The sequence below is a fragment of the Oncorhynchus tshawytscha genome, linkage group LG01 (genome assembly GCF_018296145.1).
Source record: "Oncorhynchus tshawytscha isolate Ot180627B linkage group LG01, Otsh_v2.0, whole genome shotgun sequence".
Lineage (NCBI taxonomy): Eukaryota > Metazoa > Chordata > Actinopteri > Salmoniformes > Salmonidae > Oncorhynchus > Oncorhynchus tshawytscha.
In genome coordinates, this window is record NC_056429.1 from 92035668 (window position 1) to 92056499 (window position 20832).

The window sequence follows — 20832 nt, forward strand, 5'->3', positions numbered from 1 at the left end:
ACGCATCTGCAAAACAATAGGGGAGGGTCCGGTGATTGTCCAGGCGGATAGCCCATTTCATGGCAAAGAACTCGAGCCTGTACGCAGGATACCTCGACTGTGCATAACTGAGGGACTTGCTCGCGAAGGCTATAGGTCTCGCTGTAGCTCCCGGTTCCTGCACCTGAGATAGCACAGCACCTAAGCCATTGCTGGATGCATCCACCGAGAGTAGAAAGGGTTTTTCGAAGTTGGGGTGGGCCAACAAAACCTGGTCCAGTAAGGCTTGCTTTAGCTGGAATAAGGCCTGTCTGCATTCTGTTGTCCAGTCGGCAGCCGTCAACTTCCTGACAGGTGAGCTTCGCTTCTTTTCCAGCGTGGAGCCTTGTGTCCAGTAGTCAATCCAAAGAGAGGCTTTGCAATGGTCGAGCAACCTTCAATGAACTGTTGATAATACACCACCATCCCAAGGAATGACCTCAATTTCTTCTGAGATGGAATGTCAGTGCCATCTTTCATCAGATCAGCTTCTGTTACTCCTGTAATGGCCCTCACCTTCTCAGGGTCTGTAGCTACACCATCTGCACTAATGATATGCCCCAGAAACTTCACAGACCTCTGCAGAAAGTTACACTTTTTTGGCGCCAACTTCAAGTTGTGAGCCTTGAGACGCTCAAAAACTATTTCCAGGCGCTGTATAGCCAGATCTTCAGTGGGCGCATAGACCAAGACATCGTCAAGGTAACACAGCAGGCTAAGAAAGTTCTGATCCCCAAACATGTTTAGCATCATCCTCATAAAGGTTGCTGGACTATTACATAACCCCTGTGGCATTTGATTGTATTCGTACAATCCAAATGGCGACGTAAAAGCTGTGAATCTCCGATTATCCTCATGCACTTCCACATTGTAGTAGCCAGAGGTAAGGTCCATTGTCGAGAAAAAGGCATTTCCACCTAACGCAGCCAGCGCGTCAGCCTGGTGAGGGAGTGGGTGGGCGTCTTTGATGGTGCGAGCATTGAGCAAATGAAAATCAGTACAGAGTCTCAGGTCTCCAGACTTCAGTACAGAGTCTCAGGTCTCCAGACTTCTTCCATACAAGGACAAGGGGAGAGGCGAACTCACTACTAGACTTCCTTATGATATCACGTTCTTCCATCTCATTCAATGCTTGTTTGAGCTTCTCATAATTATTTGGTGAAAGGCGTCGGTAGGGCATCTGAAAGGGTTTCTCATCACTCAGTTGAATGCGGTGAAGACATCCGGAAGCTTTTCCACAATCCAACTTGTGCCTGGAAAAAATAGACTGGTACTCAGCTATGAGCTGGATGAGTTTCTTCTTACCAGCAGGAGACGCTTGACAGGAGGAGACATCAATATCAGTCAAATCTAAGTCACGTAAGACCTCAGGATCGCTTGAACTGTCAGGTCCGTCAGTATCGTGAAGTTGGCTGGAACCGTCAGTCAGTGTCAAGTCATCTTGGCAGTCAGTGAGTATATCAGCCGTTCTCTGCACTTGCTGCTGGAAAGCTGCTGATGAATCATCATTCACACACGAACAGTCGAAATCCTCTAGAGCCATGCAAGGAAAGACATCGGCTAGAGTGGCGTTTCGTCTCAATGTCACTGTCTTCTGAGAAGGGTTTATCACTCTAACAGGGAGCCATCCATCCCCCCGCAATAGAGCTACTGTCCTCCCTACCAGTATTGACCTTGGTGTTGACCTTGAACTGCTGGGCTCAATGACAACAGCACTGCCAGCTGATAGGTTCTGAGTGTTTCGTAGTCTGTCTCAGACTAAGTGCTCCTGCATAGGCTCTGGAGTCACAGCCCCTTTTAGTCTCACAGTTCCAACTTTGTCAGGTACTTCACTGTCTCTCCATCTCTCCACATTAGCCATCATATCGATTAGCTTGCTCTCCTCACCCCGTCACACACAGGAGTATAAACCCTCTTCCAGAGATCTCCATCCGTCTTCAGGTGGCGAATCAAGTGCTTTAGGAGATTGCTGCCCAAGATGAGGTCATCACTCTGGCCTTCAACCACCAGTGTAGGCACAGCAACTCTACATCCGTACACCTCCATCTCCAGCTCACATACTCCCAAAGGCCTCGTCTTCAACCCACCACAACCAACCAAGACTACCTCTGTAGGACTCAATGATGGACTTCTCAACACTCCTCCTGCATGCAACAGTTCAGGTAAGACCCTAGAACTCAAGGTACAAGCCATGGATCCACTGTCAAGCATAGCTCTCACTTCTACTTCTCCTCCTATTAACACCTTGACATAGAATAAATCATCATACGGGGAAAGTCTCTGTGTGTTCTGCATTATGATACTCTTCTCAGTCTCCATTTCGTCACAAACACTTTTATATACAGACTCCAAATCAACAGCTCTCACTGATGGGGAGCTGAGCAGTGATTACTGTAGGGACTCCACCAGCTGTGCTCAGAGCTGCGGCCTTGGGGCACTGAGAGTGTGCGTGGCCAGCTACATGACAAAGAAAGCAGAGGTGATTGGCCCTGCAGTGAAAGTAAGTATCATGTCCAGCCTCCCCGCACACGTTACACGGCCCATTAGACTTCACTTTGCTCCCATTCCCTTTTTGGAACTTATAGTCAGACTGTTGTGGCCTCTGCTCCAGCACACGCTCCAGCATTGCAAGGATACGTTCCATCGGCTCAGCTGAGCCCTGAATAGTCTGGGCTGGGTAAGGCAACATATTGGGTACTTCCATGTGGGTTCTCACAGCAGGCATGGTGATCGGCATGACAGCACCAACTTCCTGCTTCATTGTTGCGATGGCTGGGGTCAACTTAGATAAGTGAGAGTACCTCCGCTCCCTCCTGTATTCTTCCAGCCTCTCATGAACATCTGCAGCAGTCCACTGCTGTAATGGCTTGCACTTAAAGATAAGGGACAGTTCAGCGTTAAGGAAATGTCTGATGAACATGACTGTGAGCTCACGAGATGGGTCTTCAACACTTTTTTCCTGTCTCTTTAGACAATCTTCAGCAACCTCCATAGCCCTGTTCAGTCTGAGCCAATATTCAAATGGTTGTTCATCAGTCAGAGGTAATGTGGCATAAAAGTCAGCAAGGGGCATGCTTGAAAAAACAGTGTCACTAAAATGTTCTTTCAGTATGTCAAAGATGGGACTCGGGCCTTTTGATAAATCAATGGAGGGATTGCTGCGTATGCCAACTTTAACAACATCGCGGGCCCTTCCCATAAGCCTGCCCATAACCTCAACTGCTTGGTCCATCCCAGACACGCCCCTCTTACGCATGTAAACCATTACCATATCCTCCCACTCATGCACTGTGCACTTTTCAGAGCCATCCCCCCGAAAGTACACCGGTTCCCTGATATCAGACTTCAATACCAGGTTCAGGCCTGACATATCCATACCCCTCGAGCTGCATACACTCCCCATAACATTGTCCCCAACATGTCCAACAATTGCCTTTGACTCCAAACAGGAGGCAATGTTCTCCCCAATGGAATGACCAATCTGCTGTACTATGTCTGCTATGAAATCCATGGAGACCTCCCCACTCCCTGTATTTGGCAAAACTCTTTCATACACATCCTTGGGCGTGTCCATGGGTAAACTATCATCAAAACCCTCCAGTTTGGGCATAGGTGTAGAAGTAACTGGAATTTTGGCTGAACCCCTACCAACAGATGGTGCCAGATTAAATGACAGGAAACCCCTACCTCTCCCAACACCTTCCATTTTAACAATGGGAAATCAACACCCTAATAAAAATGTAAATAGCAAAACATATATATATATATATATATACATATATATATATATATATATATTTTTTTTTTAAACCTCACGTCAAAATCTAACCTATATCTAGTACACTGGTAAAACTCACCCTACTTATATCAGATATACATTAGAATTGCAAATAAACAAGTAACACAAAAGTTATCATTTATCTTTGAAGAGCCTCAGCCAGAGAAATCATCAATTTCGATAATAAAACGTTCTAGTGGCGCCCTCTTGTGGCGAAATGCGGTATCGCCATAAACTGCACCAGCAACATCTTATCTGATTCTTCAACAGCGACCATGGCGAAGTTCTGAGATGGAAATCCAGCGAAGGATGATCCGATCCAGAAGAACGGTCACGGCACCACTGTAATAGTACTCGTCTTGCGTTGTGTACAATCAGTCATCTACACGGAACTCCAACATGTAGCACCAGTCATGTAGCTTTATTCTGATAGGAACGACACAAAATTGCACGTCATGCAATGCACGTCTCACCATCCAACTCTGCACTCACGCACTGTACAAAATATATGAAACCCCCCCCCTACCAGACACGGTAAGTTGCTAGCTAGTACTGGCAGGAATTCTCCACAACAAAATGCACAACAAATATTCTACAAAAACCGCTGCATCTTATGTGTGATGTTCGAATAACATTTACAAACAATTTGATATAAATTGTACATTTAAATCATCACTTGAGAGTATAAAAATCACTTTTGATGTACAGTGCTTTGCAACCAACAACTTACCGCTGGTTTGGTGCTTGTTCACTGGGACGATTCTAACTGGAACATCCCCCCTCGTAAGCAAACTACGCAAACCAGCCAATAAGATGCCATGTTGAGAGGTGAAGGCAAGACCTTGTCTAGGTTTTTTTGTATATCTATGGGGTTTTGGTATTGTCTAGGTAAATGTAGGTCTATGGTGGCCTGAATTGGTTCCCAATCAGAGACAGCTGTTTATCGTTGTATCTGATTTGGAATCCTATTTACGTTGCCATTTCCATTTTGGTGGGTTATTGTCTATGTGTAGTTGCATGTTAGCACTCGTTGTTATATAGCTTCACGGTCGTTTTGTTTAGTGTTTTTCCTTCATTAAAGAAGCATATATGCTTATCACACTGCGCCTTAGTCTCATCAATATGACAAACGTGACAATATATATGTGTAGAGCTGTCATCAAGGCAAAGGGTGGCTATTTGAAAAATCTCAAATATAAATATATTTTGATTTGTTTAAAACCTGTTACGGATTTGGGTTCCCAGTTGGGAACCGACGTTAACTGGGACGTGGCGCATGGAACGCAAAAATATTCTTAGAAATATTTAACCTCCACACATTAACAAGTCCAATAGCTCAAATGAAAGATAAACACCTTGTTCATCTAGCCAGCAAGTCAGATTTCTAAAATGTTTTACGGCGAAAACATAGCACATATTTATGTCAAACCACCACCAAAGACACAGCTAATTTGAATTAGCCACGTTGAACAAAATATGCAATCAACAACCGCAGGATTAAAAGAAAAATAATTCACTAACCTTTTGAAAATCTTCATCAGATGACAGTAATAGGACATGTTACACAGTACATTTATGTTTTTTTCAATAATATGCTATTTATATCCATAAATCTCTGTTTACAATGACGCCATGTTCAAAAAATGCTACTCAAATGTCCGGAGAAATGATGATATCTGCCGGAGCTAACGTCAGATAACAAGCAATACACATCATAAACTTTGACTAAATATACATGTTCTACATATAGTTAGAAAGATACACTTCTTCTTAATGCAACCGCTGTGTTACATTTATTTACTGTGTTATATTTATTTATACTTACCAAAAACTGCGTTTGGTTTTCAAGTCTGTGTCTTTAGGTTATCAAACACGACAAATTCCGGTCAAAATGCAGGCAAAATTCTAGTGGATGCGCATCAAAACTTCAAAATTACATATTATATGTCGACTAAACTGGTCAAACTAAGTGCAGAATCGAGCTTTAGCATGTTTTAAACATAGAAAACAATCCTTAGCGTGAACAGACAAACCTACATCGTTTGGTGAATCTTGGAACAAAGAGAGCTCCGGACCCGACGTGCGCATGAAAGTGCATGTATTTTCGCGTGACCCGGAGGTTTCAGCCCGCCAAAACTCGAGGGAGCGTGCGATTCTCACAATGGCAGGCCCCACTGAAAGGGGACATCGCGCTGAAGAGATAGAAACTGTTCCCAGATCTGTAGCTGGTTGGGAAGGGTGGGGGCGATGACGTTAAAGTTGTCCCAACTTTTCTGTTGCCAAGAGAGAGTTTGGGAGAATGGCTGCCCTGAGAATTCTGCTTTACATAGAGACATAATTTGAACGGTTTTAGAAGCTTTAGAGTGTTTTCTATTCAATAATAATTATTATATGCATATATTAGCAATTTTTGACAGATTTTTTTTCTGTTTACTATGGGCACGCAATTCCTCCAAAGGGGGCAGTAGTCAGCCCTATCTTTAACAGCACTTTTTTGGTTACTACATGATTCCATATATGTTATTCATAGTTTTGATGTCTTCACTATTATTCTACAATGTAGAAAATAGTCCAAATAAAAATAAAAACCTTGAATGAGTAGATGTTCTAAAAATTTTGACCGGTAGTGTATATTTTTTTGTTATATTCTTTTTTTATTCCGATGTTTCAGGGGGTGCTGCAGCACCCTCAGCATTCCTACTTCCCGTGGCTATGAATAAAAACAAGGTCCAGTTCTGGTCAAGTAGACTTACAGTCGCAGAACTCCCTGTAATTAACTAAAGTTAGCGGAATATTCTGAAATGTTATTAATAGGTAACATATTTTGTCAATCTATGAAAACTTTGGTAATATACAGTGAGGGGAAAGAAGTATTTTAGCCCTCTGCAAAACATGACTTAGTACTTGGTGGCAAAACCCTTGTTAGCAATCAGAGGTCAGACGTTTCTTGTAGTTGGCCACCAGGTTTGCACACATCTCTGGAGCGATTTTGTCCCACTCCTCTTTCCAGCTCTTGTCCAAGTCATTAAGGTTTCGAGGCTGACGTTTGGCAACTGGAACCTTCAGCTCCCTCCACAGATTTTCTATGGGATTAAGGTCTGGAGACTGGCCACTCCAGGACCTTAATGTGCTTCTTCTTAAGCCACTCAATTTGTTGCCTTGGCCGTGTGTTTTGGGCCATGCAGGAATACCCATCCACGACCCATTTTCAATGCCCTGGCTGAGGGTAGGAGGTTCTCACCCAAGATTTGGCGGTACATAGCACCGTCCATCGTCCTTTTGATGCGGTGAAGTTGTCCTGTCCCCAGCAGAAAAACACCCCCAAAGCATAACCTCCATGTTTGACAGTGGGGATGGTGTTCTTGGGGTCATAGGCAGCATTCCTCCTCCTCAACACGGCGAGTTTAGTTGATTCCAAAGAGCTCCATCCAACACTTTCACCCAGTTGTCCTCTGAATCATTCAGATATTCATTGGCAAACTTCAGACGGGCATGTATATGTGCTTTCTTGAGCCAGGGGACCTTGCGAGCGCTGCAGGATTTCAGTCCTTCACGGCGTAGTGTGTTACCAATTGTTTTCTTGGTGACTATGGTCCCAGCTGCCTTGAGATCATTGACAAGATCCTCTCATGTAGTTCTGGGCTGATTCCTCACAGTTCTCATGATCATTGCATCTCCACGAGGTGAGATCTTGCATGGAGCCCCAGGCCGAGGGAGGTTGAAAGTTATTTTGTGTTTCTTCCATTTGCGAATAATCGCACCAACGGTTGTCACCTTCTCACCAAGCTGCTTGGCCATGGTCTTGTAGCACATTCCAGCCTTGTATGTCTACAATCTTGTCCCTGACATCCTAGGATAGCTCTTTGTTCTTGGCCATGGTGGAGAGTTTGGAATCTGATAGATTGCTTCTGTGGGCAAGTGTCTTTTATACAGGCAATAAACTGAGATTAGGAGCACTCCCTTTAAGAGTGTGCTCCTAATCTCAGCTCGTTACCTGTATAAAAGACACCTGGGAGCCAGAAATCTTTGACTGAGAGGGGGTCAAATACTTATTTCCCTCATTAAAATGCAAATCCATTTATAACATTTTTGACAAGCGTTTTTCTGGATTTGTTTGTTGTTATTCTGTCTCTCATTGATCAAATAAACCTACCATTAAAATTATAGACTGAATTTCTTTGTCAGTGGGCAAACATACAAAATCAGCAGGGGATCAAATACTTTTTTCCCCCTCACTGTATATTTAAATAATTTATTTTTAAAAAATCGTATTCTTTATATCTGTGTCCATGTTGCCCATGACTAAGGAGGATGACGTCACTGCAATTACAGTTGAGGTCTGAAGTTTACATACACTTAGGTTGGAGTCATTAAAACTCGTTTTCCAACCACGCCACCAATCTCTTGTTAACAAACTATAGTTTTGGCAAGTCGGTTAGGACATCTACTTTGTGCATGACACAAGTCATTTTTCCAGCAATTGTTACAGACAGATTATTTCACTGTATCACAATTCCAGTGGGTCAGAAGTTTACATACACTAAGTTGACTGTTCCTTTAAACAGCTTGGAAAATTCCAGAAAAGTATGTCATGGCTTTAAAGCTTCTGATAGGCTAATTAACATTATTTGAGTCAATTGGAGGTGTACCTGTGGATTTATTTCAAGGCCTACCTTCAAACTCAGTGCCTCTTTGCTTGACATCATGGGAAAATCAAAAGAAATCAGCCAAGACCTCAGAAAATAAATTGTAGACCTCCTGTAAGGGATTTCCTCCTCTTCCGAAGAGGAGAGGCGAAAAGGATCAGAGGACCAATATGCGGCGTGGTAAGTGTCCATGGTTCCTTTAATAAGTAAATGTACACATGAACAACTGAATACAAAAACAAGAAACGTGAAAACCCAAAACAGTCCTATCTGGTGCAAACACAGAGACAGGAACAATCACCCACAAACACACAGTGAAACCCAGGCTACCTAAGTATGATTCTCAATCAGAGACAACTAATGACACCTGCCTCTGATTGAGAACCATACTAGGCCGAAACATAGAAATACCCAAATCATAGAAAAACAAACAGACTGCCCACCCCAACTCACACCCTGCCCATACTAAATAATGACAAAACAAAGGAAATAAAAGGTCAGAACGTGACAGTAACCCCCCAAAGGTGCGGACTCCGGCCGCAAAACCTTAACCTATAGGCGAGGGTCTGGGTGGGCGTCTGTCTGCGGTGGCGGCTCTGGCGTGGGACGCGGACCCCACTTCACCATCGTCTTAGTCCGCCTTATTGTCCGCCTCCGTGGCTTTCTAACCATGGCCACCCTTCTCAATGACCCCACTGGACAGAGGGGCAGCTCGGGACAGAGAGGCAGAAGCTCTGGACAGAGGGGCAGCACGGGATAGAGGGGCAGAAGCTCTGGCGCCTCTTGGCTGAGGGGCTCTGGCGCCTCTGGGCTGAGGGGCTCTGGCGCCTCTGGGCTGAGGGGCTCTGGCGCCTCAGACTCCGGCAGCAGCGCCGGACAGGCGGGAGACTCCGGCAGCAGCGCCGGACAGGCGGGACCACCTGCAGGGAGGAGACAGAGAGACAGACTGGTGCGTGGGGCTGCCACAGGAACCACCAGGCTGGGGAGACCTTCAGGAGGCTTGGTGTTAGGAGGAGGCACCTGAAGGACCGGGCTGTGGGGGAGCACTGGAGCTCTGGTGTGCAGCCTTGGCACCACTTCACCAGGCTGGAGAACTACTCTAGCCCGGACCCTCCAGAGTGCAGGCACAGGTTGAACCGGGCTGTGGGTAAGCACGGGAGATCTAGTGCTTACTACGTGCACCTCTCCCTTAGGCTACACTCCCACATTTGCCCGGCACGAGCGGAGCGCAGGCAGAGGACACACTGCACCCTCCCAGCGCCCCGGAGACACAGCACGCAGAGCCGGCGCAGGATACCCTGGACCAAGGCTGCGTACCGGCGACCAGACCCGCTGAGCAGGCACCATACACCCTGGCTCGATGCCCGCACTCGCATGACTCTTGGGGGGCTGCCCTATAGCGCACCGGGCTATGGACACGTACTGGCGACACCGTGCGCTTAACCGCATAACACGGTGCCTGACCAGTAACGCGCTGCTTATAATAAGCACAAGGAGTGAGCTCAGGTCTGCTACCTGGCTTAGCTCCACACCTCGTGTGCCTCCCCCCCCCCAAAATTTGGGGGCTGCCTCTCGTACCTGTCTCACTGCCTCCTCATATCACCGCCGCTCAGCTTTCGCTGCCTCCAGCTTGGCTTTGGGGCAGCGATATTCCCCAGCCTGTGCCCAGGGTCCCTCTCCGTTCAGTATCTCCTCCCATGTCCAGGAGTCCTGTGATGCTGGCCGCTGTTGCTGCTGCTGCTGTCGTCGCTGTCTTTTAACACGCCGCTTGGTCCTTGGTTGGTGGGTGATTCTGTAAGGATTTCCTCCTCCGTAGAGGAGAGGCGAAAAGGATCAGAGGACCAATATGCGGCGTGGTAAGTGTCCATGGTTCTTTTAATACGTAAATGTACACATGAACAACTGAATACAAGCACCATGAAAACCCAAACCAGCCCTATCTGGTGCAAACACAGAGACAGGAACAATCACCCACAAACACACTGTGAAACCCAGGCTACCTAAGTATGATTCTCAATCAGAGACAACTAATGACACCTGCCTCTGATTGAGAACCATACTAGGCCGAAACATAGAAATACCCAAATCATAGAAAAACAAACATAGACTGCCCACCCCAACTCACGCCCTGACCATACTAAATAATGACAAAACAAAGGAAATAAAGGTCAGAACGTGACACCTCCACAAGTCTGGTTCATCCTTGGGAGCAATTTCCAAATGCCTGAAGTTACCACGTGCATCTGTACAAACAATAGTACGCAAGTATAAACACCATGGGAACATGCAGCCATCATACCGCTCAGGAAGGAGACTCAGTTATACCAGCTCTGTCAGAGGTGCCAAAATTTACCCAACTTATTGTGGGAAGCTTGTGTAAGGCTACCTGAAACATTTGACCCAAGTTAATCGATTTAAAAGCAATGCTACAAAATACTAACTGAGTGTATGTAAACTTCTGACCCACTGGGAATGTGATGAAAGAAATCGAATCTGAAATAAATAATTATCTACTATTATTCTGACATTTCACATTATTAAAATAAAGTGGTGATCCTAACTGACCTAAAACAGTGAACTTTTACTGGGATTAAATGTCAGTAATTGTGAAAAAGTGAGTTTATATGTATTAAATGTATGGCTACGGTGTATGTAAACTTCAGACTTCAACTGTAACTCTGCAATTATTCCAACTATTGACTTTTTGTTTACAACTGCCACTAGTTAGGCCCCAAAACATTTACAACAAAGAGACATAAACATAACAAAATATAAAGAATATTCCATGCTGAAACACTCATATTAAAAACAGTAACAGTATTCACTAAGCTGATGAGTTATATTTGAATAATGTTTTACAGCTTTGTGATTAAATTTTTTGTATAAAAAAACATCTTGTTTTATTATTTTATATATTTTACATGTTATTAACACTACCTTAAATCATTGAAACCTTTCAAAATTCTAGTAGTTTACTGGTAAATGTAGTAACTTTGCAATCCTAAGTAGTAGTGCTGAGCAATTAGTGCTTTTTGAGGTCGGTTCGGTTTCGGGTTCAATTATAAAAAAGTTATCACGGTTCTTGATTTAGATAATTTTTTAGGCATTAAATGCACCATGTGTTATGTGGGTTGTATACTGTAACACAGATTAAAACAATTAATAAAAGTCCCATGATGGTGGTGATGTCACGCCCTGACCTTAGAGATCCTTTTTATGTCTCTATTTTGGTTTGGTCAGGGCGTGAGTTGGGGTGGGCATTCTATGTTTTGTGTTCTATATTTTCTATTTCTGTGTGTTTGGCCGGGTGTGGTTCTCAATCAGAGGCAGCTGTCTATTGTTGTCTCTGATTGAGAACCATACTTAGGTAGCCTTTTCCCACCTGTGTTTTGTGGGTAGTTATTTTCTGTGTCTGCACCAGACAGAAATGTTTCGTTTGTGACACTTTGTTACATTTGTTTTATTTGATGACTTTACTAGTTCATTCCAAATCATCTCATCTCTATAGAGCTGCTGCCTGTGCTGTCTGACCAAATCACAATTATAGTAGTTCTTCAAAGTAAATCAGGCATACTTCTATGGCTGCTGAATACCAACTATCAATCACTAAGATCATGTATTTTCAGGTAGAGAAGCATCTGTTTTCTTTCCCTTTCGATTGCTTGTTCTGTTCAGTCTCTGTGTCTGCTCCACAAATTCTTATTACAGCTCAGCGCTCCACACAGACCCTTCAAGTAGGGCAGGCGTGCAATGGATTATGGTCATTGTAGTAATTTCCATGTTTTTCTGCGCTTAACTATGTCGAATATTGGCCTGTTGGAAACTACAACTCCCTACTACCTCGTGCAGTACAGGCATAATCTGATTTATCTCTACAGAAACTGTGCAGTGAGATATATATTTTTTAAATGGAATTTGAATAATTGAACTGAGGTCTGTCAATTAGTGGTATAAAAAACTGAAAATATCAGACATTTTGGTTAATTGCTCAGCACTACTAAGTAGACCACTTACACTCGTCAGGTGGTCCAGTTCCTCAGCGGCCCTGCTCCAGGCCAGCAGTCAGGACCCCCTCCTTTAGGTCCTCAGAGCCTTCTCCAGGTCAGCAGTCAGGACCCCCTCCTTTAGGTCCTCAGAGCCTGCTCCAGGTCAGCAGTCAGTACTCCCTCCTTTAGGTCCTCAGAGCCTGCTCCAGGTCAGCAGTCAGTACCCCCTCCTTTAGGTCCTCAGAGCCTGCTCCAGGTCAGCAGTCAGGACCCCCTCCTTTAGGTCCTCAGAGCCTGCTCCAGGTCAGCAGTCAGGACCTCCTCATTTAGGTCCTCAGAGCCTGCTCCTGGTCAGCAGTCAGGATCCTCCTTCTTCACACTCTGACTGATAGATAGATAGATAGATAGATATAATCACACAGATGCAAACATGGGTGACAAACATGCATTGATGCTCGCACACACAGACACACACACACACATAGATTAAATACACTGAACAACCTAAAACCAACATAAGAATACAAAGCTTGTCTGATGGCGCCATCCAGTGGTTATGTCCTGTCACAGCACTGACTGATTGTAACACAATCTAGCTCATGCTATATGTCATTTTATTTATGGTGTTATAAAAAAACAAGTCAAATATAATATTCCAGTTTTATATAAACTGGTATATCTCCCTAGTAAAAGGTTCCTCACCAGATCTCCTCCAACAACAGCTAGCTGTCCATCACTGCAACTGTGTCCACCTGGTTGATCATCTTCTTTAAAAGAGTCAAAGTGAAGTGTCTAACATCATGTATTGCCTAAAAATGTGTTGTAATTTCATACTAATCAAGATGAGCCGTTTGAATTACACTGTACCACTAAGTCCCTATACCACTGTAACAACAAAAACCACTCAACTCCATTAATGCAATGCAACTACAAGGTAAGTAATATGTAGCAAAATTAACAAAATATCATTACTAAAATAACAGTTTACTAAACAGGTGTAGAGTTTTCAGAACTTTTACGTCCTCCTTGACCCTGGCTGACTACTGTGACTTCGCTGCATCAGTGATGGAGTTACTCTGATTGGCTCCTCCAGCGTTACCTCCAATGTAGCCTAAGTGTGAAAGGGGTAAATGTGTCTTAGGGCAGGCAGGAAAGAGGCAAAGGATAAATGTGCACAACGTTTGGTTTTATTAACATAATAGTGGGAAACGTGTAGCGGTGGTAGAGGTGCATTCCATAATGTTCGCAAAATAGGAAAAATGACTTACAAAAACAATTAACAAAAGTTAAGTTCTCTAATGAAACCAATATCAAAATTAACTTCATCCAAAATCTGGATTTAGCCTGGGAAACAGGCTACCTACTACTGTGAAACGAAATACGGCCTAAAGCCACACACGCTCCAGATCTGCGCTTACAGAACACTGGTAAAGCCATGTAGAAATACCTTGAGCCACTCTCTGGTCAAAACCATTGCCTCAACAAGCAGGGGGACTAGCTAACTACCAACCATATGGAACCAGTGCTACAAAATAACTAAACAGTACGCTGTATTCTCTCAAAGATAAACTCCGGTCCAGGTTTTCAGTACAATCTTTTACCAGAAGATGCTGTCCAACAGTCTTCAGATACTGTGATATTACAACGATTTTAATCCAAGTGTATGGATGTTTGATAAACTGTTTAATAAACAGAACAGCCTGAGATGCTCTGTAGTTTCAGTTTTGCCAGCAACAATAACAATAACAGAAGCACTTCCAATCCAGACTGAACCGAACCCGCTCTAGTCTTCCGCTCTCTCTCTACATGGACATTACCACTAGGTGGTGTAGATGTATCCTTAGTCTCTGATACAGGGTCAGATGTTGAATGTGTTCAAATGCATCAAAAGCATTTTGGGAACATTTTAACGACTGACTGATCTACAAATAGTCACTATAACTACAGAATAGCTATTGACGATACAAGATGATTTGTCAATCGTCAGTTTGCTACAATGTTGAACAAGCCCATTGTTTCATCCCCCTAATACAATGGTTAGGTTCCAGGGATGGGGAATCAGATCCTAGATATTGTGGCTTCTATCAATGTAATTGTCTGCATCATTTCTAATTCCGCACATATGTGTTTTATATATGTTCTAATATATTTGACTTGAATATTTTCTCCTCACCCTACCACCCCTCCCCTAATTGGAGTAAACTAATGTAAAAGAACACTTCCAGCTTAAACATACAGTGCATTTGGAAAGTATTCAGACCCCTTGACATTTTCCACAATTTGCTACGTTACAGCCTTATTCTAAGATGGATTAAATAAATAAAAATCCTCATCAATCTACACACATTACCCCATAATGACAAAGTGAAAACAGGTTTTTAGACATTTTTGCAAATAATTTAAGAAAAAACAGAAATACATTATTTACATAAATATTGTTTCTACAACTCGATTGGAGTCCACCTGTGGTAAATATAAGGCACATATAAGGTCCCACAGTTGACAGTTCAAGAATCCGAGGGTCACTCTGACAGAGCTCCATAGTTATTCTGTGGAAATGGTAGAACCTTCCAGAAGGACAACCATCTCTGCAGCACTCCACCAATCAGGTCTTTATGGTAGAGCTGCCAAACGAAAGCCACTCCTCAGTAAAAGGCAGCCTGCTTGGAGTTTGCCAAAAGGCACCTAAAAGATTCAGACCATGAGAAACAAGATTCTCTGGTCTGATGAAACCAAGATTGAACTCTTTGGCCTGAATGCCAAGCATCATTTCTGGGGAATATTTTTCAACGGCAGGGACTTGAAGTCTGGTCAGGATTAAGGGAAAGATGAACGGCGCAATGTACAGAGAGATCCTTGATGAAAACCTGCTGCAGGCCGCTCAGGACCTCAGATTGGGACAAAGGTTCACCTTTAAACAGGACAACAACCCCAAGCACACAGCCAAGACAGCGTAGGAGTAGCTGTAATCTCTGCTAAAGGTGTTTCAACAAAGTACTGAGTAAAGAGTCTGAATACTTATGTAAATATGATATTTCAGTTTTTTTATGTTTTATAAATTTGCCAACATTTATTAAAACCTGGTTTTGCTTTGTCATTATGGGGTATTGTGTGTAGATTGATGAGGGGAAAAAACTATCAAATACATTTTAGAATAAGGCTGTAAGGTAACAAAATGTGGGAAAAGTGAAGGGGTCTGAATACTTTCCAAATGCAATGTACTATATACATTTTACGGACATAGTATGTTTTACAATAGTTATCTTTTGTTTGGTTTTATTCCCATCTTTCAGCTACCCTCAACCCCTACCATCTACTGTGAAACATTTATCTTACAAAGGAGTTGTCACTATATGATGTGTGGAGACATTTCACTGCAGCTAATGTAGAAGGAAAAACTGTGTACATTTGCAAATACTGTGCCAAATCATATGTGAAGAATGCAACAAAGATGCAGAATCATCTGGCCAAGTGCATAAAGTTCCATCAGCGCTCACAACAAGAAACCTCTGACAAAAGTCCCTCTACTTCTATTCGAAGTGAAAATTATGACTAAGACACCTTATCGATAGCAACAGCTCATGGTCCTCCTGGAATCAGAAGTTGTTTTAACTCAATGGAGGAACATAGTCAGAGAAATGCTGATGAATGTCTTGCTCGAGCTGTGTATGCAACTGGTTCACCTCTGATGCTCACAGGCAATGTGTATTGGAATAGATTTCTGAATGTTCTTTGCCAAGCATATACCCTTCCAACCAGACATGCTTTATCTACTCATTTGCTGGATGCAGAGTCCAACAGAGTTAAAGTGAAGGTCAAGCAAATAATATAGAAAGCAGACTGTATTGCAATCACCTCTGATGGGTGGTCGAATGTTCATGGGAAAAGAATAATTAACTACATCATCTCCACCCCTCAACCAGTATTCTACAAGAGCACAGACACAAGGGACAACAGACATACCGGTCTCTGCTTTGCAGATGAGCTGAAGGCAGTCATCAATGACCTTGGACCACAGAAGGTATTTGCACTGGTGACAGACAATGCTGCGAACATGAAGGCTGTTTGGTCTAAAGTGGAGGTGTCCTACCCTCACATCACACCCATTGGCTGTGCTGCTCAAGCATTGAATCTGCTCCTCAGGGACATCATAGCACTGAAAACAATGGATACAATCTATAATAGACCCAAGGAAATTGTTAGGTATGTGAAGGGTCATCAAGACATAGCAGCAATCTACCTCACCAAGCAAAGTGAGAAGAATAAGAGCACCACATTGAAGCTGCCCAGCAGCACCCGTTGGGGTGGTGGTGTGATCATGTTTGAGTCTCCTGGAGGGGAAGGAGTCTCTCCAAACATGGCCACAGTCTGCCGATATGGACAGCCCCATCAAGAGTATCCTCCAGGCTAATGTATTTTGGGAGAGAGTGGTAAGCAGCCTGAAACTCCTGAAAACCTATAGCAGTAGTCATTGCACGGATTGAGGGAGACAATGCCATCCTGTCTGATGTTCAGTCTCTGCTTGCAGATGTAAGTGAAGTATATTAAAGTATATCTATAGCTGACCAATCAGCCTGTTACCAACCCTTAGTAAACTTCAAGAAAAAATGGTGTTTGACCAGATACAATGCTATTTCACAGTTAACAAATTGACAACAGACTTTCAGCACGAATATAGGATGGACACTCAACAAGCATGGCGCTTACACAAATGAATGACGTTTGGCTGAGAGAAATTGATGATTAAATGATTGTGGGGGCTGTCTTGTTAGACTTCAGTGCAGCTTTTGACATTATCGATCATAGTATGCTGCTGGAACAACTTGTGTTATGGCTTTACACCCCCCGCTATAATGTAGATAAAGAGTTACCTGTCTAACAGAACACAGAGGGTGTTCTTTAATGGAAGCCTCTCCAACATCATCCAGGTAGAAGGAGGAATTCCCCAGGGTAGCTGTTTACACCCCTTGCTTTGTTCAATCTTTACTAACGACATGCCACTGGCTTTGAGTAAGGCTCAACACTATACATGTCAGCTTCTACAGCAACTGAAATGACTGCAACACTTACAAAGAGCTGCAGTTAGTATCGGAATGGGTAGCAAAACATAAGTTAGTCCTAAATATTTCCAAAACTAAAAGCATCGTATTTGGGAAAAATCATTCACTAAACCATTAACCTCAACTACATCTCGTAATGAATAATGTGGAAATTGAGCAAGTTGAGGTGACTAAACTGCTTGGACTAACACTGGATTTTAATCTGTCATGGTCAACACATATTGATACAGTAGAGATGGGGAGAAGTCTGTCCATAATAAAGCGCTGCTCTGCCTTCTTAACAACACTGTCAACAAGGCAGGTCCTACGGACCCTGGTTTGGTCGCACCTAGACTACTGTTCAGTAGTGTGGTCAGGTGCCACAAAGAGGGACTTGGGAAAGTTGCAGATGGTTCAGAACAGAGCAGCACTGCTGGCCCTTAAAGTACACAGAACTAACATTAATGACATGCATGTCAATCTCCCATGACTCAAAGTGGAAGAGAGATTGACTTCTTCATTACTTGTTTTTGTAAGAGGTGTTGACAAGCTGAATGTACAGAGCTGTCTGTTTAAACTACTGGCACACAGCTCGGGCACCAATATATACCCCACAAGACATGCCACCAGAGGTCTCTTCCAGAACAGTCCCGAACAGAACAGTCCAGAACAGACTATGGGAGGTGCATAGTGTTGTGGAAATAATCAGAATTGGTTGGTAACATAGGTAAGATGTTTTTTATTCATCATATGTTTGTAAGTTTCTTCTGTTATTTTTGTATAATACTGTGGCGGGGTTGCAGTTATCTGTTCTATGTCAAGACTAAGTTGCATGGGCCGCAGAGAGGGGAGGTCAAAGTGTCTTCATGTGTAAACATATCTTTTGCTCTACTGTGTGTGTGCCAGTCACTCCCTACTTTTCCCAGCGGGGAAAGGAGGGGGGCAGTGTCTGGGATCATTCTATGCTCCCTCTAATGTTGTCCCTATCTTAACCTAAAGCAATCATTCTCCTCTCCGTGAGTTTGTCCAGGATTGGTTGTATCTAAATGACAATTTGATATATGCCTGTTGGTTTATGGTTCTGAGAGGAGACAAAGCTGAACAATGAATTATGCCAATACTGTCTTATCCTGTGTATTTTTATTTTTTACCTTTATTTAACTAGGCAAGTCAGTTAAGAACATTCTTATTTTCAATGACGGCCTAGGAACAGTGGGTTAACTGCCTGTTCAGGGGCAGAACGACAGATTTGTACCTTGTCAGGTCGGGGGCTTGAACTTGCAACCTTCTGGTTACTAGTCCAACGCTCTAACCACTAGGCTACCCTGCCACCTCTTTGCTATAAAGGATCCCATTTGCCATTATGTGGGGACTCTCAACTTTTAATTAGAGATACTGAACTGTTGAAAGTCAAAATGCTATTGCAATGTGGAAGGGGCTCTCAGAGAATTCATTGAGAGACACTGAATTTATCTGAGAGTCACAGGGTTGTGATAAAGCTCATATAATTAAAGATGGACTTTGATAATTAACTCTGACTTGTATTGTGGTTTGCGCTCATGATTTGGTAAATAGAGGAAATTTCCACGACAATAGTACTACATAGAGCCATGACTACATGGAACTCTATTCCACATCGGGTAACTGATGCAAGCAGTGAATCAGATTTAAAAATCAGGTAAAAATACAGCTTATAAAACAGCAGGGACTGTGAATCAACACAAACATACATACATTTTCATACTGGTCACCCATGGGAATAAAACCCACAACCCTGGCAATCCAAGACCCATGCTCTACCAACCAATCTACAAAGGACCACCTGTATTCGTTCGACTTTGCTTTTAGTGAGAGATATACTCAACGTTTAATTTCTAACCATTACCAAACCCACTCTTAATGTCGAATCAACCTAAAGTGCCATAGTCTAAGCCGACACTAACAATAGGGCCAGGCATTTTGGTTGGGTTTTCTTACCCTGCATTTTGATCATCTGACCTCAAGAGGCATATAAAGCAATTTCTCACACCATGATCATCTAACGTAATTATCCAATTAGTCCAAAATAAATTCCCAACCATGTGGATTTACATCAAATTAATTATTTGCAGACAATTACACTCATCAGAAGCCTATGCTTTAGCCTAATGTACCAAATAATTTTACTATCTAAGGACATTATCAACATAAATATTTAACTTATTAAGCATTTTATCTAAGAAAATGTATTCTATTTCCAGGCAAAGTAGCCATTTTCATTTGCTATAGAAATACTGTACATAAACACAAACATAAATGCAGAGGATATGGCTTTTGCAAGCCCCAACATCCCTCTCGAAAAAGTTGACCAGCCAAAATTCACTATTCATGAACACACAAGAAACTTTATTAGTCACATGCGCCAAAATCAACAACCTTATCGTGAAATGCTTAATTACAACCCCTTAACCAAAAGTGCTGTTCAAGAAAGAGTTAAGAAAATATTTACCAAATAAACTAAAGTAACACAATAATAATAGGCTATACACAGTAGGTACCATTACCAAGTCAATGTGCAGGGGTACAGGTTAGTCGAGGTAATTTGTACATATAGGTAGGGGTGAAGTGATAATGCATAGATAATAAACAGTGAGTAGCAGTAGTGTAAAAAACAAATGGAAGGGGGAGTTTATGTAAATAGTCCGGGTGGCCATTTGATTAATTTTTCAGCAGTCTTGTGGATTGGGGGTAGAAGCTGTAAACCTCTACAGGATCGGTGTCCTACCCACGAGACGGTTAAGCTAACGTAGGCTAATGTGATTAAGAGGTTTATAAGGAGCCTTTTGGTCCTAGACTTGGCACTCCGGTACTGCTTGCCGTGCGATAGCAGAGAGAACAGTCTATGACTTGAGTGACTGGAGTCTTTGACAATTTTTTGGGCTTTCCACTGGCACACCTAGTATATAGGTCCTGGATGGCAGGAAGCTTGGCCCCAGTGGTGTACTGGGCCGTACGCATTACCCTCTGTAGCGCCTTACAGTCTGATGCCGAGCAGTTGCCATAACAGGCAGTGATGCAACCGGTCAGGATGCTCTCGATGGTGCAGTTGTAGAACTTTTGGATGATCTGGGGACCCATGCCAAATCTTTTCAGTCTCCTGAGGGGGAAAAGGTGTTGTCATGTCCTCTTCATGACTGTCTTCATGTGTTTGGACCATTATAGTTCGTTGGTGATGTGGACACAAAGGAACTTGAAACTCTCGACCTTCTTCACTACAGCCCCGTTGAAGTTAATGGGAGCCTGTTCGGCCAGCCTTTTCATGTCAGTCCACAATCAGCTCCTTTGTCTTGCTCAAATTGAGGGAGAGGTTGTTGTCCTAGCACCAC